The sequence below is a fragment of the Carassius auratus genome, unplaced genomic scaffold (genome assembly GCF_003368295.1).
Source record: "Carassius auratus strain Wakin unplaced genomic scaffold, ASM336829v1 scaf_tig00032093, whole genome shotgun sequence".
In the NCBI taxonomy this organism is placed as follows: domain Eukaryota; kingdom Metazoa; phylum Chordata; class Actinopteri; order Cypriniformes; family Cyprinidae; genus Carassius; species Carassius auratus.
In genome coordinates, this window is record NW_020525975.1 from 41,549 (window position 1) to 57,581 (window position 16,033).

Sequence of the window (16,033 nt, forward strand, 5' to 3'; positions counted from 1 at the left end):
AATGAAATTTTTCCTCTAATCCTGTTAGTGCTAGAAGTACTTTCCAAACTGAGAGAAGATGAGAGAAGTAAATGCTTATTAGACCCTTCTGATGTGCATGCCGCTGACTGGTTATAGAACCAAAAAAAATAAAAATAAAAATGCACCCAAGGACATTAACGATAGGCATTGACCCTTGGTAATTGTGAAGTGTGTGACTGCATTTGATTAGACACATTTATGCCAAGCAAGTAAAGTGGACAGAAATAATTGCTTTTGGTTTGAATTTTGCAATGCCCAAAATACCTACTTTGATCTCTTATTGCGGTCATCAGTTCTTTTCAACAGAGATAGGCATTATATTACAGACTGCAAGACATTTACAGAAGACTAAATGCTAGAAAAATAATGTGCTGTGTCCTGTTATGGTCAATAAATTCAAACTTCAGATCGAGAAATCACAATGAAACATCTCTTCAGGTTAAATAAGTTCCCTTTATTGTAATGCAAAGAAGCACATTCCCAAGTTGGTGTGTGTTAATTAATTGCTTTGATATAAATTAATTAATTGCTTTAAAATAAAATAAAATAATTGTAAAAAATTTAAATAATTGAAACACAGCATGAATGTTAAAGACATTAGATTATACACTGCAATTCAAAAGTGTGGGGTTAGTAAGTTTCACGTTTGTTTTATTTTGTATTCTTTTTTTATGTTTACCAAGTTTTCTTTTTCAATGAAGAAGAAATAATCTTACCAACCCTAAACTTTTGAATAGTACTGTGTACGCAAAGTAAATGTGCACACTGAAAGGAAATATTGCAGTTAACAGAAACAGCTCTAGTAATGTGTCTTTGAGTACTGGCAGGAGCTAGTGGCAAAATGTACATCCATGAAGAGAATGAGCAGAATGTTTATGAATTATTCCTGTTTTTCCATTATCCTGTACAGTGAACTGTCAGGTACTTATAAGACTTCTTCTGTGTTCACTTTTTGAAACATGGCTGGTCTCAGGGGCACGTCAAGGACAAACTCCAGACATGCTTTCATGTGGTTCTTTTAGATTAAAGGGATCTTTTGTGCCACCCTCATGTATTGGCCGGTGATATGCAGAGCTTTATGGTTTGACTGGTGCAACTCGGTTCTCAGCTTCTCAGTATATCAAAAGCTTCTTATTCACGTCAACCGTTTTGAGAGAATAGTGGTGTTTTTATGTATAGGTTATACTGTACTTTCTAATAACTCCAACACCAACTTTGCACAATTAGTTGTTGTCATGATCTTTCACTTCATAATAATTTTAATTATAGCCATTAACAAGCATAATAACAATAATGATAATAATAATAATAATAATACATTATATGAATTATAATAATTATACTAAAATTTGACATTTAATGACTTAGAAATGTCATAAAACTTAGCTTAGATTTTTTTTTAAATCATCATATATTTAAATACTTACTGGCATGTTAATTCATGTTCAACTTAATGTGTCAAAATTACTTCACAAAAGTAGTATGGTGTAGTGTCCACGTTGAGGAAAGAATTGTTCTCACTTGTGTTTAATCTTTGACTGTCAATTCAAAACCCAGTTACCTGAATATGTCTTGGAATGTCTTACATTCTTCTTTTACATCCATAACTTCAATAAGTTACAAGTTACATGTTGCACTGAAAAGATAAAGCACTCTTAATAAATGCATGTCCTTTAAATAAAGATCACTTTTATGTTTTTAAAAAAAAAATGAAAGTGACAGTGAAAGTGACGTGACATTCAGCCAAGTATGGTGACCCATACTGAGAATTTGTGCTCTGCATTTAACCCATCCGAAGTGCACACACACAGAGCAGTGAACACACACACACACTGTGAACACACACCCGGAGCAGTGGTCAGCCATTTATGCTGCGGCATACTGTGGGTTTAGTTGCAATGCTCTTTAAGCTTAAAATAGTAAGGAGGAAAAAAAATGACACTGTGTTCATATTGTCCTTGATGGCGTAGTCAGTCACCTGACCGGTGCTATTCCAGAAGAGCAGCAGAGCTGGAAATGGCCCATTCTCAATCAGGATCACTGAGGGTACAACAACATGTATCATGACTTGGAAGAGAATTGGATTCCACTTCGTCATCAGATGGACCTCATCTGTCTCCTTGACAAGAATACTGTGCTCATTTTCTAGATTCTGTTGTAGGTGTACAGGATTCAGCCTAAAATCGCTTCATATGTGCCATCAGGATTCTAAAACATTCAGCTTTCACTTCAAGTTGCATTCCTTGAAAAATCATACCGATGTCCATAACCCGTTTTAAATCTATATATATATATATATATATATATATATATATTGGATAACATCTCAGTTACATACGTAACCCTCGCTCCCTGATGGAGGGAACGGAGACGTTATGTCATGACTCGACATTAGGGGTCCATGGAAAGCCTTACAACCTGAACCATGTCATATCATGTGCATTGCTATGGCATTGCAAATGTTGACAAGCAGCCATGCGTCAGACAAATGCCACATAAAGGTTGTAAACTTCCCAATCACCTGAGTGCAAATTCAGACCAGAGGGGAGTATAATGCTGCTGGTAATAGCCAAGCTGCTGTTCCTTTCACCACAGAAATTTCTTAACGGAAGGGATTGTCACCTCAATGAAAGATTTGCTTCAAGTCTTTCCTATTTGTTGTTACAGCTCGGCAGTAACAGTGGGGAAGTGAGCCTTCTGGAGAAGGGCACTACAGAGGCCACATCCTACCCACAGAGAGGTATCATGTGAAGACGATGAAATGGACTGACCCAGGCCTACTGTTCTACCTGAGAGTAGGGATGGAATGACTTCCTGTAGAGACTGTCAGAATGATCTGTGCTTACCGGGCAAGCTAACACCAACACTGGGCCTTGTGTCAGACTGCTCCAGCCAGTCTTACTGCCGGGGGTGCTGGAGGATACACGACCAGGGTTTGCAGTCCTGGGAACTTACTGGAGGTGGAAAAAGGTGTTCACATTCCCGGGTTGAGGGGGAATAGCACAGCAAGTGTCACAGTGGCCAGCTCTTCCCGCCACTTACCTCTTACCCAAAAGGCTGGATCTGCCTCCTCCGAGGGCAGTGCTTGCAGGTTCACCACCTGAACGTGAAAAGACGTGGTGGGAAACTTGGACACGTATCAAGGTAGGGGTCTCAGGACAACAGGAATGTAGGCCGACCTGAACAAAAGGCTCTTTTCGATCACCGAAAATGCTTGGAGGTCCCTGACCCTCTTGATGGAAGTGAGCATGGTCAGGAGTGCTGTCTTAGCAGATAGGAATTGAATCCTGCGGCTCAAAGGGACCCCTCTTAAATCTAGCCTGGACAATAGAGAGTAGAGTCCTGCACGAGTACATTTTTGGAGACCCACGCTCACCCGTACCCGCAAAGTTCAGCAACAGATCCGACCGTCACCCGTGATAATATAAAAATTAAATCCGCAACTGTACTCATTGCAGGACTCTAATAGAGAGGTCCCAGCAGGGCTTCAGGGTGGCCTACGAGGGTTTAACCTTCTGGTCCTCCTCAGGATCCTGATGATGAGATCATGCTATTCCAAGAAATGGCCGTCCACTGGTGGAGGGTGACAGTCTACGCTCCAAACTTTTTTGCAGGAAAGAAAGCACTACTCCAATCGTGCATCTTTGAGGGTCTTCTCAGCTAGAAGAACACCAGTTTACGAACAGACTCCACTTCAGTGAAAAGGTTGCCTCATCAAGAGAGCTGTATGGTGATGGTATCAACCACTGCTTGTGGCAGACCACTCAAGTCCGCCACTTCCCATCCAGGGACCACACATAGAGGAGCTACAGATCTGGACACACATGCCACTTGGCCCCTGAGAAAGGAGGTTCTTTCCTCAGAGGGACTCTTTCTCGCAGAACTCCCTAAGTTCCCAGGGGGACTGGCCAGAGATGCGTGGAGAGGCATTGTGTCTCCCAACCACAGTTTCTTGGCTGCTGACAAGAAGGGGCATTGCAGATTAGAGTGAAGAGGCAGTGTGTCGCACAGTGTCTGCCCTCAAGCCTGAGAACCTGGAGGAAAAGGAAATTGCTCTTTTTTTTGATAATGTGGTTACATTTACATTTAGCTGACGCTTTTATCCAAAGCGACTTACAATTGCTATATACAGTATGTCAGAGGTCACACGCCTCTGGAGCAACTAGGAGTTAAGTGTCTTGCTCAGGGACACATTAGTGTCTCACAGTGGATTCGAACCCAGTTCTCTCACACCACAGACGTGTGTCTTATCCACTGCGCTAACACCACCTGAATGAAATAGAAGATTCCTTTCTGGGGGAAAGAACAGTGATATCCTCGCCGTCTCCTGGAAAAGAGCAGATTTCCACATCTCCGGGTTACTCCCATCAGGGCTGCTTTGTGGACAATTACTCTGAGTGGCGGCATTTCGCGGGCACAGGTGCATCACAACTGCTCTCTCCACCTGGGGAATATCTATGTACCCCTGCCAGGCCCACCATTGAGGTTAGTGAGGACAGAGGAGGGATATGAATGGCTTCTTGCCGTGAAAGAGGCCATCCTTGACTTTGTCAGCTCCACATGCACCCCCAGTAAGAAAGGCACCGGAGCAGATTGTGGTTGTGAGCCGTGTCCCACTCCAAGAAACCAAGTGTCCAGCCGTGAGGTCATGGGACTGGGTGTCCTGTTGACCTCCAGGGATCTTCACTGCATGAGGAAAAAGAGGTCTGTGGGGACTCAGCCAGCAGAGAAGCTCTTACTGTAACCCTCAGATCTCCCAGAGCGCCACCCGGCAGTCCTCTGCTCGAGCAAGCGAGACCAGTACGGTTAGCTAAAGAGGGTGTCACTATATTCCCAAAATAGAGGCAAGATTGCAGCGAAGCCATGTTCATACATCCACAACAGGCACATGAGTCATCCACGAACACAGCTTCAGCATGTTCTTCAGCAAATAGAACAAAACTAATGTGCTATTTCATTTTATTGTCTATATCAGGGGTGGCGAACTCCAGTCCTGGAGATCCGCAGCCCTACAAAGCTCTCCAACCCTAATTAAAACTCACCTACCTGTAGCTTTGCAATAACCGTTAAGACCTTGATTAGCTTGTTCAGGTGTGTTTTATTAGGGCTGGGCTGCAGCTCTCCAGGACCAACGTTCGCCACCCCTGGTATATATTATAAAATGTTTCTGAGAATTGCAAAATATGCTATCAGCAAATCTCTATGCTAAATACTTCAGTTTTGTGGTGATTTTGTGTAGTCAGAGTGTCTTAGTGCTTATTGAAATGACACATTTTATTTCATAAAACTGATGTCTACCATATAAATCTAGGGTTTTCATATCACCTACATTTTAGAGAAGAAAATCAGACCATCGTGATAAAAAATAAATATGCATTACACATTCCTAGCAAATGTGTAGTATTCTCTTATGAGATGGGAAGTGCCTCTATAAACAGATTCTCCCCAGTGAAAGGAGCCTGTCTCAAATGAATGGGTTTTGCAGGGAAAAACAAATATATTTTTGGTACCTCTGCATTCATATATTTATAAATTTACACGAATCAGTTTGTCTTTTGCTTTTAGCGACTCTGCACTGCCTCGACTCCCCTGTAAAGCACGAGTGAATGGCAATACATGCTTCCTCAGATGAAACTAAATCAATTGTGGCAGGTTAAGGACACATGTGAACCAGGAGGAAGTAGACGCGGCTGACTGATACTCCAGGGCTTTCACAAACTATAAGTGAAAACGTGACTCGACTGTGCTTTCAATGGGTTTTGCTTTTCATTCACAATTCAAATACAGCAATGTAGCTGTAAGAGTTTGACAAATGAAACCTGATCATTTTCATCCACCTTCAAAATATATGCAGTAAAAGTCAAGTTCAAAATATGTGAAATATGTGTACAGAATTTTGGTGTAATTGAGTTTTAGTTTTCTTATGCTGATGATGTGGATGTGGGGTGTGAAAGCATCTATTTTCAGAGTGCATAATATCATAATTTGTGTTTCACTGAATAAATTTTTTGGTAAACTATTGCTTTAACTGCTCTGTGTTCCCTTTTATAGGCATTTAAACAAGACTTTCAACTTGAACATCCACACCCTAGAATAGAGTAAGATGGGAATTTAAATATCCCATAAGCATCTGAAGATTTTGTTAACAAGCGCCTACGTGGACTACATTGTGCACTGTTGGATAGTTTAAAAAACTTTTGCTTTCAGGCTTTTTGAAGATAGAATGCACTAAACCCGTCAGACACAGTCTTACTTATGAAATACGAAGCAATGATGTTTTTCATGCGGATTGTTCTGGAAGAAAACATCTTGTTATTTGTTGCGGGCCCCAGAGGCCGGATAGCAATGGGAGGTCAGTAAGCTGGCTCAATCAGCGTGCATGGGTGAACATAGCAAGCTTTAAGCCACGATTCACTGCACTCGCTCTGAACCTGCAAGCTCACACATACACACACTCTGTGCTGAACGTTTTACACTTGGAACAGGTAGAAAAGTACTTGTGTGCGGGATATGTAAACCATCGTACACATTTGGACAGGATGTGTGCTGTAACTATCACTATCACTATTTGTGTACCCAAAAAGATTAACCCAGGGCTGCCATCAAATTCTTTAAGCACATGACAATTCCTTTGTTAGGCTGCATTATAATCATTTTTGGTTGCTCTACCTGTCGCCTGTCTTGTCAGACTCCCATTGTCTCCTCTGAGTGAATCACTGAAGTTGGATGAAGGTGAAGGAAGGCATAGGCTAAACTCAATTACAGATTTTGCGTGGTGGATGAGAATAAAAGAGTGTGAAAGATCTTGGGAGTTGCGGACAGAAGTTCTCTCGTTATGGACCGTCTCTGCCCTACTTAGGTGAATACATTGCCGGCTTGGCTCATTATTGCTGGCAGAGAATGATCTCTTGGGGTCAACCACATGACATGCTGTTCAATGATTGATGAAAGAGGGAGGCTGTCCATTTAGCTTCCTCGGCGTGTGGTGTTTAATATCATTCAGATACTTTATGAAATCATAATTAAAATTAATTCATGGATCCAGTACTGAATCATTACCACGGTATCTTCAAAGCAGCAGAAGATGCACCTGGTAACCTCTTTTTTGTTCATGAGTGAGATTTGTTCATAATTGGGTGTTTCTTCAACTTCAAGTGCTTTTATGTCCTAGGAGTGTGTGTGTGCGTGTGTGTGTTTATCTAACTTACTACTGTGGATTTTTCTTGTATTACAATAAGGTCACATTAAAAGTATCTTAAACTCTTTCATGCCTTTACTATTTATTTTTAGTTAAATGTCTTGTACTCTGAAAAAAAAATTTGAGAATTTTTCGTTGAGAATTTGCTAGAAAATTTCACAAACAATTAAAGAAATGGCAAAAAAAAGGATTCTCTGTGTTCCATTATAATTTAAAATCAATTCACAATTCACCCCTAAGCAGAGGTGCTGCATTTCCAGAACAAAACATTGGGAATACATTATGAAATCTGTTTTGTTTAACACAAAGGTTTAATGAAATGTAAATATGTGCCGCTACAGAACATAAAGTGATTATTTACATATTCCTCCTAGAAAGAATCATGTTTTCAGGGCAGTAATAATTCATTCAGGCTTGCATTATGCACTATGCAGGGTCGTACTATCTTTTAGTGTAGTAACCACAATGTTCAACATGCTTTTTCTTTTCAGTGATGCCAAAATGAGTATTTTTCATAGTATAATGTGTCATTGTAAAATTAGAGTTATTTGGGGCACATCGCCACTAGCAGCATGTGGTATGTCTAGTAAAGCCTTAACGCTTCTTTTCCTGTTTTATTCAGACTTCAACTCCGATCAGGAGTTACATCATCTGATTAATTGCAATTTCATGCAGTTTAACGGTGCCACAAAGCAGTATATTAATATTTGAAGAATGAACATTGTCTTTAAAACTCCGCTTTAGATGTTGGGATGCAGTTGTTTGTGCACAGCTTCTTTAATTGGAAGTAGTTGTTGTAACACTAAACTTACATTTCTGCCGGAGATGAATTCAACCATTAGCTTAGGTTTTGACTTATTATCTTAGTACTTAATCTAAGAGGCAGTGGATTCATTAAACTAAAAAGGTAAAGAAAATCCAAATCAGCACTATTGAGAGAGGTTATGAGGGGAACTGTCTCGGCCTGTTAATTAAAAATGGAAACAGATGGATGATTAAAAATAAAAGCCCATTACTCTTGCACTGGAGAATATCATTTACTTCCAATTAATTTTTATTTATTGCACTAGTATATGACATTTAATGCGTAAACTCATTTGACTGGGAGCAAAGGTCTATGGTCTGTCCTTGTAAACGCTGCTGGCCACACGTCAGATTCCAGTCCGACTGAAACTTCACACCCGTGTCCCTGGGACATGGAGGTTTACACATGTGTTAACGCTCCAAAAAGGTTGTTTAACTATTCATAGTGAACGTGCATCACCAGTAGCAATGCTCGCTGGGAAAAGGGATATTAACACATATTGTATGCATTTTGTCATTTTGACATTTTGTCATTGATAAATATAAGCCAGAATATTAATAATTTCCTCTCTTTATCACCCCTTTGTGTTCAAAAAAGATTTTTTGAATGGCACTAAATGGTGCATATTTAAAGTCCCTATTAATTCAAGAAGCAGTTTGTCACTCTTGACATCTCATTCTCTCCGACTGATTATCCAACTCGCTTTATTTGGAAGTATGTAAGCCTTGAGTGTCATGTGGAAGCATTCTCGGGCCTGGCCCTATAAATAACACTTGTGTGTTATGCTATTTAGAGAGAGATATCTGTCAATATGTTTTATTTGAATATCAATTAACCCCTGCCATTTGTGTTTTTCAGGATTTCTTTATAAGTCATTTTATAAATGTCATTATTATCTGGTGATATACAAAAGCCTTAAGCAATAACTGTTTAGTCAGACATGGAGATAACAATCTTTCTTTCAGTGGTAGTTTTTAGTGAAACTCATTTTTACCGTTCCTTTGTAAAACAAGAAAGGAAAGGAAATGATTAGTAAGATTTAAAAAATTGGCACTGATAAAAGCTCTCTTTTGTATTTTATTTGGGGCTTTTTGGCCTATTATTTGTGGCTGGAAATTGGAGAGAGGACGTTAAAAAAACACTAAGTCATGTGTCAGAGCTTATGGGCCAACCACAATGTCACGATTCAGACACACACACACATACACACACACACACACAAACACACACACACACTGTATATATATATATATATATATATATATATAAATATATCTCAATACAAAAGAGTCACATGCCATGGGGGAATTCACTAAAAATAATAGTGTTGTTTACTTGCATGTGCTGTCATTGTTTTAGCACCTGATTTGATTTACAAAAGCAATTATGCAAATCAGGTAACAACACAAACAAACCCCAAAATCTGAAATCTATTTGCATAATGCAGTTCCCCATCCAGGTGCACTAAAACATTTATTTAATCATTTAGTCCATTAGTAAATAATTTGATGTCTGAACTGTTATGACATCTAACCAGTTTGTTGTGATACTGTATATACGCACAACTGACAGTTTAAGCAGAACAAGTTAAACGACTAATGAGCGGGCAGGCATAATGTCATCCACATCAGACTGATTACTGTACAGCTGCACCGGATCTTCATGTAGATATAGTGTGACACTTTCAAGTTAAAAGTCAAGGACAAAAGTGAGATCTGTGCTGTTTATCCGGTTTCAGTTACTGCAAAGTAGAAAGGGGTTTAGCAGTAATCATGATACACTTATGGTGGGATTGAGCATGTATACTGTTACTTATGCTGTGAAACAAAATCATAGGAATGGAAAATATACAATGCCCTCCATAAGTATTGGAACAGTTAAGACAAAATTGCTCTCTAAGTCTCATCCTCCTATCGGATGTGAGCATTAGTATTGGAACAGTTGCCTCACAGGTCTTTCTAAGTGTTCAGCTGTGTCCTGATGCATTAATTCTTCAGATATTAAAATCAGGGAATGTGTCGTATCAGTTATATCCATTGCTTCTGTATTTTGAGTCTTGCATTCGATGATGACACAGACAAACCAGGATGAAGACGAGGAAGACGACTCTGAAAGAAAAACAAGCAATTTGGATGCTAAAAGAAAAGAGGAAGTCAATTAGAACCATAGGAAAAACTAAGGGCATGGAGAAATCAAGAGTTTGGAAACTACTGGAGACATCAGCAACCAACAACGACCTGATCAGCTGAGAAAAACAACAGCAGCTGATGACAGACAAATCATAAAAGCTGTGAAAATGAACCCTAAAATACATTTCTGTAAAATCAGCAACATCCTCCAGAAACAGTTGGAATTGGCTGCATTACAGGCTTGGAAAGACATTTTAAAGCTTAAGACCAAGAATCTGGTGATGTCTATGGGTCGCAGACTCGCTATTCTGATTGCATGCAAGAGATCTGCAACTAAATAATATCTTTTAATCTTTTACATCTGCTTTAAATCTGCCTTGACTATCAAAATACTTATGCTCACATCAAACATTGGGATTAACTCTAAAAAATGCTGTCCTTTTTATTTGGTAAAACGTGTATGTGTTGAAACAGCTAATAATAACATGTGACATTCTGTTGTTTTATCATATATTCATCTTTTAATCATATTTGCAATTGTCTTTACTCCACAGCAAACAGAGCAATTTTGTCTTCATGTGCCAATACTTATGGAGGGCACTGTATATGTATTTTTTTTATACCATGGCTCGAGACCAATGAATAAGAAGGTGCTAGGAAAGACCATAGTCTTGATGTATATGTTAAATATGATTGCTCGTTGGCATATAACTCTTGACGGTTATTGAGGTTAATGCATGCTGACTTCACATAAATGTCTCTTCTTCCAGCTGGGAATATGCCAGCCGACTGCCAGGCATCACGTTTTATTCTTAGCTGCTGCCTCTGGTGTTTTTTTCCCCCTCTGTTTTTCTCACCCACCTTTATTTAAACAACCCCCTACTTTACCATGTCGCCAGCTTTTTCCTTAATTTCGGAATGATTTACAATTATAATTGGGAAAACGAAATAAGAAAAACGTTGCTGTTGTAATGACTTTTTCCCTGGACCTCAAAGTGTCATGCTTGGGACAGTTTTACTGCTTTAGTGACTGGATTGGAAAATAATGTAAAGATTGGAAAATAATGTTACTGACTTCTTGTTAAGCAAAACAGACTTTTCAAGCCATTTTGTTCTTTTGAGTGTATAATTAAAATGTTGTATTTTTTCAGTAGTCAGATTTCCCATACTAATCCACATAAGCAGTCTTTGATTATATTCTGAATTATCATTATGATGCATGCAAAGATAAATTATACGGGGAAAACAAAATGGCTAGTTGATCTGCTGAGACTTTCATTTATTTGTCACTTGGCATGATTTTCTAGCAAATCTGGGATGCTTTTCAACTGTTGCTGCAGAATTTTTTTTTTTTTTTTTTTTTGTGTGAGTTAAAGGTTTGACATATTGGAAATTAAATTTGAATGAAATGATTGTATTTAAATTTGTAAATTCTACCAATGATAAAACTGCATGTACTTTAGGTATGGAAGTGGCATTTTTTTATATGTGGGCTAGAGCCATTGGGCTAGAATTGGGGAATTTTTTCGGGTTGGCCATTGGGGTAGTTTTGTTGTGTAGACCTGGAAACCCTGTTCGACACGCATAATGAATAAACTGTTAATGAACGACCAATCAGGTTACATGTAAATGGTCAGGTATAATTGGTCTACAACCTTCAACATGAGCCGTTTCCTTAAACCCATTTGCTTGAACACAGATCCATTCATGAACCAAACTAAACTAAACAAAAGTTGTTCTAATGAGTGAGTCGTTGAACCGTGCACACCAATTTAAGAAACGACTGATTTTGCTTTAGCTTTATTTTAAGCTATTTTGTTTGGCAGACCTCAAAGAGTGAAAGAAACCCGCAGGATTGTCTAAAATGCAAGTGACTTACAGTAGTATTTTTAAACATTTTTATAACAGAAATATCACACACACTTACAAGAATGCTTTAGTCTGAATATCAGCAGCACTTTTGCTTGTGAGTGGGATTGCTTAATTATAACAGTTAGTACATTTTCAGCCCCCATGAACATATATGATTAAGATTGTTAAGTGACAACACTCATCAGTTTTACATATTCTTTTAAACATCCTATTGTTATAAATGGATTGTAGGAAAATAACTCTAAACTTACCGGTTCTCAAGCTTATGAAACAGCTGCTCTGTGTCCAGCCCTGTGAAATGAGGGATGAGATATTTCTGAAGTCAGCTGAATGCCTGCCAAACTCTCTTTCACTTTGATGCAAGGCAAATATTGGAAGTTAACCCATCAGTTTATTTTATGGGTTTGCTCAAAGGATTAACACCACCGGTTTAATGAATAGTGAAATAATGTTGATTTTGTAATCAGTTGGAGGTCCTGTTCTCTTGCTCACATGAGGTTTAATTGTTTGAGCAATTCGGTGCTGATGTAGGCTGGTAAATTAGTTTTTCAGTTCAGTTGAAGTCTCATAAATCGCCAACAGTAACCAACAATAACAAAAGGCTACAATATACATATTTATTATTATTATTATTATTATTACTTTAGCTGGCAATTTATCTAGTTTTGTGCAATTTCTCTTCAATTTAAAAGAAAGCAAGAAAGAAAGAAAGAATTGTATGATTCTTACTGTACATTTCTGCCATAGTCACCACTTATAACCTACTCCTAATTGTAATGTGGAAAACAAATATTTTCTGTAAAGTAAAGCTGCTTTGCAACGATTGATAACATGAAAAGTGCTATACAAATAAAATGAACTGAACTTGATTAAAGGTTATTAACATCTGCCCAGTAGAACCCTGTTGTTCTGAAAATGTCCAGTTGTTCGTCTCAGAATGCTCAGTCGAATCATCTCACTTCGAGGTCAGATGAGCATCTGCTGGACCTTTGGCTTCCACGTGGACATCGTAGAGAATTTCCCAGCCGTTCTGTTAACATCACCAGATGGCATTAGAGGTGACTGCCTCTGCTGTTAACCACAATGACTTATATGTGCTCCAGTTCACATGACAAGGAACAGCAAATATCCTTGTGTAGAGATATAAATATTTCATTTGGATCGTGTTTGCTTACTGAGAAACACTATTCATTTCCAGGATTGGAAATTAGTGGAACATTGTAATATTTTCATATGATACGATCTATGTGTTCTTGCTACAATGAAGTGTGTTTTCACCTGCTGTGCTCGCTCCTCTACTGCACAAAAACCACTAGACAAATATTGGCTTTGAAATCTGCAACTCATGGTGAAATTAAAGAAGAGGTGTGGAGATGAAGCTCTCCACGATTATTTACACTTCATTTCATGAATACAGCCATTGTTTCTGTTGAACAAAACTAAAAAATAAAAAAAAGAAAAAACAAAGAAATGATCTTTTTGCAGATGTAATGTTGTTTTATGTTTAAGCCAATTGTTCAAACCATTTATTATTATTTTATTTAAATGTAATAATTATTAATAATAAAAATAGATATAATACCAACTATTAATATTATTAGTTTTGTTAGGTTGTGATTATTATTATAGCACAAATAAGCAAACAAACAAATAAATATTAATTAAATATTAACATGTCCACTGATATTCAGCAACATAAAAAATGGTAAATGTTCTAGCATAGCTTGTTTAATTTATTGTTGCGGCAGATATTTATGACTAGCTTGTCAAATACTGTGATGTATTTCCATTCACATTTTCCGTGCATTTACCAGACTGAAAAGAATGTTATTGTTTTCACGTTACATGTGCAGAGTTTAAGGGAGGAATTCCAAATGTGAGCATTTAACTGTGAAATAACAGCAAAGTAATTTCATTTCACACTTGTTTCTTGCACATGCCTGGAAAGAGGCTCCATCCGCACTTTAGACTTCAAGAAAAGGAGCCGATTTGAAATCTCTGAAAGCCTAACACAACATGACTTTATAAACCCCCTCTCCATAGCCAAACACAAAATGTAAATGTTGCTAACTCAATTATGTTTTCTGCTCTCTGGAATCGTAATCCATTGTTCCTTCAACTGTCCAGTGGCTTCACGTCGGACTGAGACCTGCTGATAGCAGAATCTTGACTCTGCAGACAGACACACAAACATGCGCGCGTGCAAACACAAGGCCCTCGCCTGAACGCACGTAAACAGTGGGCTTTATCAAACTGCTGAGCTCCAGACTTGAGCAGGTTCACAGTCGAGTCCCTGGTGAATCCCACTCAATAGCAGCACTCTCAGGCCCTAAATGAAAGACAAGTCCTCATTGTCCACAAACACGCAGGTTCGTGTGGCATGTTGGCACTTCACAGAGCTACTCTAGGATTGTCAGTGCACAGGGACAAACGCTCGGATGCAGAAGGTCACAAGATGCTTGACCCCACTACGGCTAAGAAAAACGATCACCTCAGCATTCATCCAGACTGCTTAAAAAAGGGAAAATGTGCCATAGTTACCTTAAGGAACCATTTTTCTTGACCTGTCTGGGAGGTATTAAACACAAATTTCAGTCTTGGGACTGGGACTGCAGAAGTGTTTGAGCCAATTACCTGAGCTTTAAATGCCATGTGCACAATCACTCTAACTGTAGGAAATCAGCAACACTGGCTATTTAATAGCACAAAATAACATGTCAATTCAAGGACCTTCATAAGCAACTGTCTTGAGCTCTGATATCAATTATATATTATATAAACATAACAATAGTGTTTTATAATGTAGAACATTCATTTTAAGGCAAAACCTTTGTTTGTGTGTTTGTTTTGTAATTTTATTCCTACAAATGGGGTGGAAAATGTATATTTTCTGATTCATGGAGTGATAAAAATGATCCTGGTTGCTCTGTTTGGAAAATGTTGATCATTTCTTGATACAGTTTTCACATTTCTGTTCTGAAACTGAATGCATATTTTTGCATTTTTAATTACACAATGCCTTATTAGCATATTCAAACAACATTTCAGAAAGCAATCGTCTTACTGCACTGCGATCAGTTATTGTTCATTGTTTATTTAAGAATTGTTGGAACTCTTCCAAAAAAGGTTGGTAAAGGATCTAATTCTAATGAAATACTATTCATTAAAAAATATATATAATAATAATAATAAAAAAAATATATGTATATATATATATATATATATATATATATATATATATATATATATATATATATATATATATATATAATTTTTGTCAGAAAACTGATTTTTAATTGCTGCCCAATGTGTAGTTACTAGCATCTACCAGCAGGGGCTTAGTGTATCAGACCAACCAGCCAAACTTTAAAAACAAAATTTTCACTGGTGTAACCTCAAGTAGTCAGATTGATTCAACCATATTGAATAGTAATTTTGATTTCAGTTTCAAATCATCAATATGAATGTTACTGTATGAAGCACATTTTTAGCTTACCTACAAAATTAGTTGGAAAGAAATATGGGGGAGTTATTTAATTCAGTATACAGTAATCTCATTTTATGCCACCTCACATTTAATTTTAGGCATGGTATGCTGTAAAAAATTACCATCAACTGTATTTCACTGGTAGTGGTTTCTTTATATTGTCAGTGCATTGTGGAAATGATTTAATCAAGCTTCTTTTTATTCACGTGTGGAGGTGGGGACTGTCTCATCACCTCTTCAATCCCTCCTCTGAGAATCAGCCTTAGATTAAAATATGTCATCATAATGTAATCCAAAAAATAAATATATAAATCCTCAGTAGATGGGGGTGGCTACTCTATGGCTCATCCTTTAAGATCTTATTTAATCTGTTCAAGTTCATTAAGATGAAGAGTAGGGGAAGAGACACGGATTTGAGTCGCCTGGGAAAAGAGGGGGTGGGGGGTTCTCAAAGGCAGCAGATCCCTCGTCAGGCCCGTGCAGAGAAATGCGTAATTACTAAAGCTTTCACTGTTTAAAAG

At 38.0% G+C, this 16,033-nt stretch overlaps 1 pseudogene; it reads left to right on the forward strand.

Annotated features, from left to right (window-relative positions):
- Positions 1-3,685, forward strand: part of LOC113080819 (cytochrome P450 4V2-like) — a 45,118-nt pseudogene extending 41,433 nt beyond the window's left edge.
- The last annotated feature ends 12,348 nt before the right edge of the window (positions 3,686-16,033 follow it).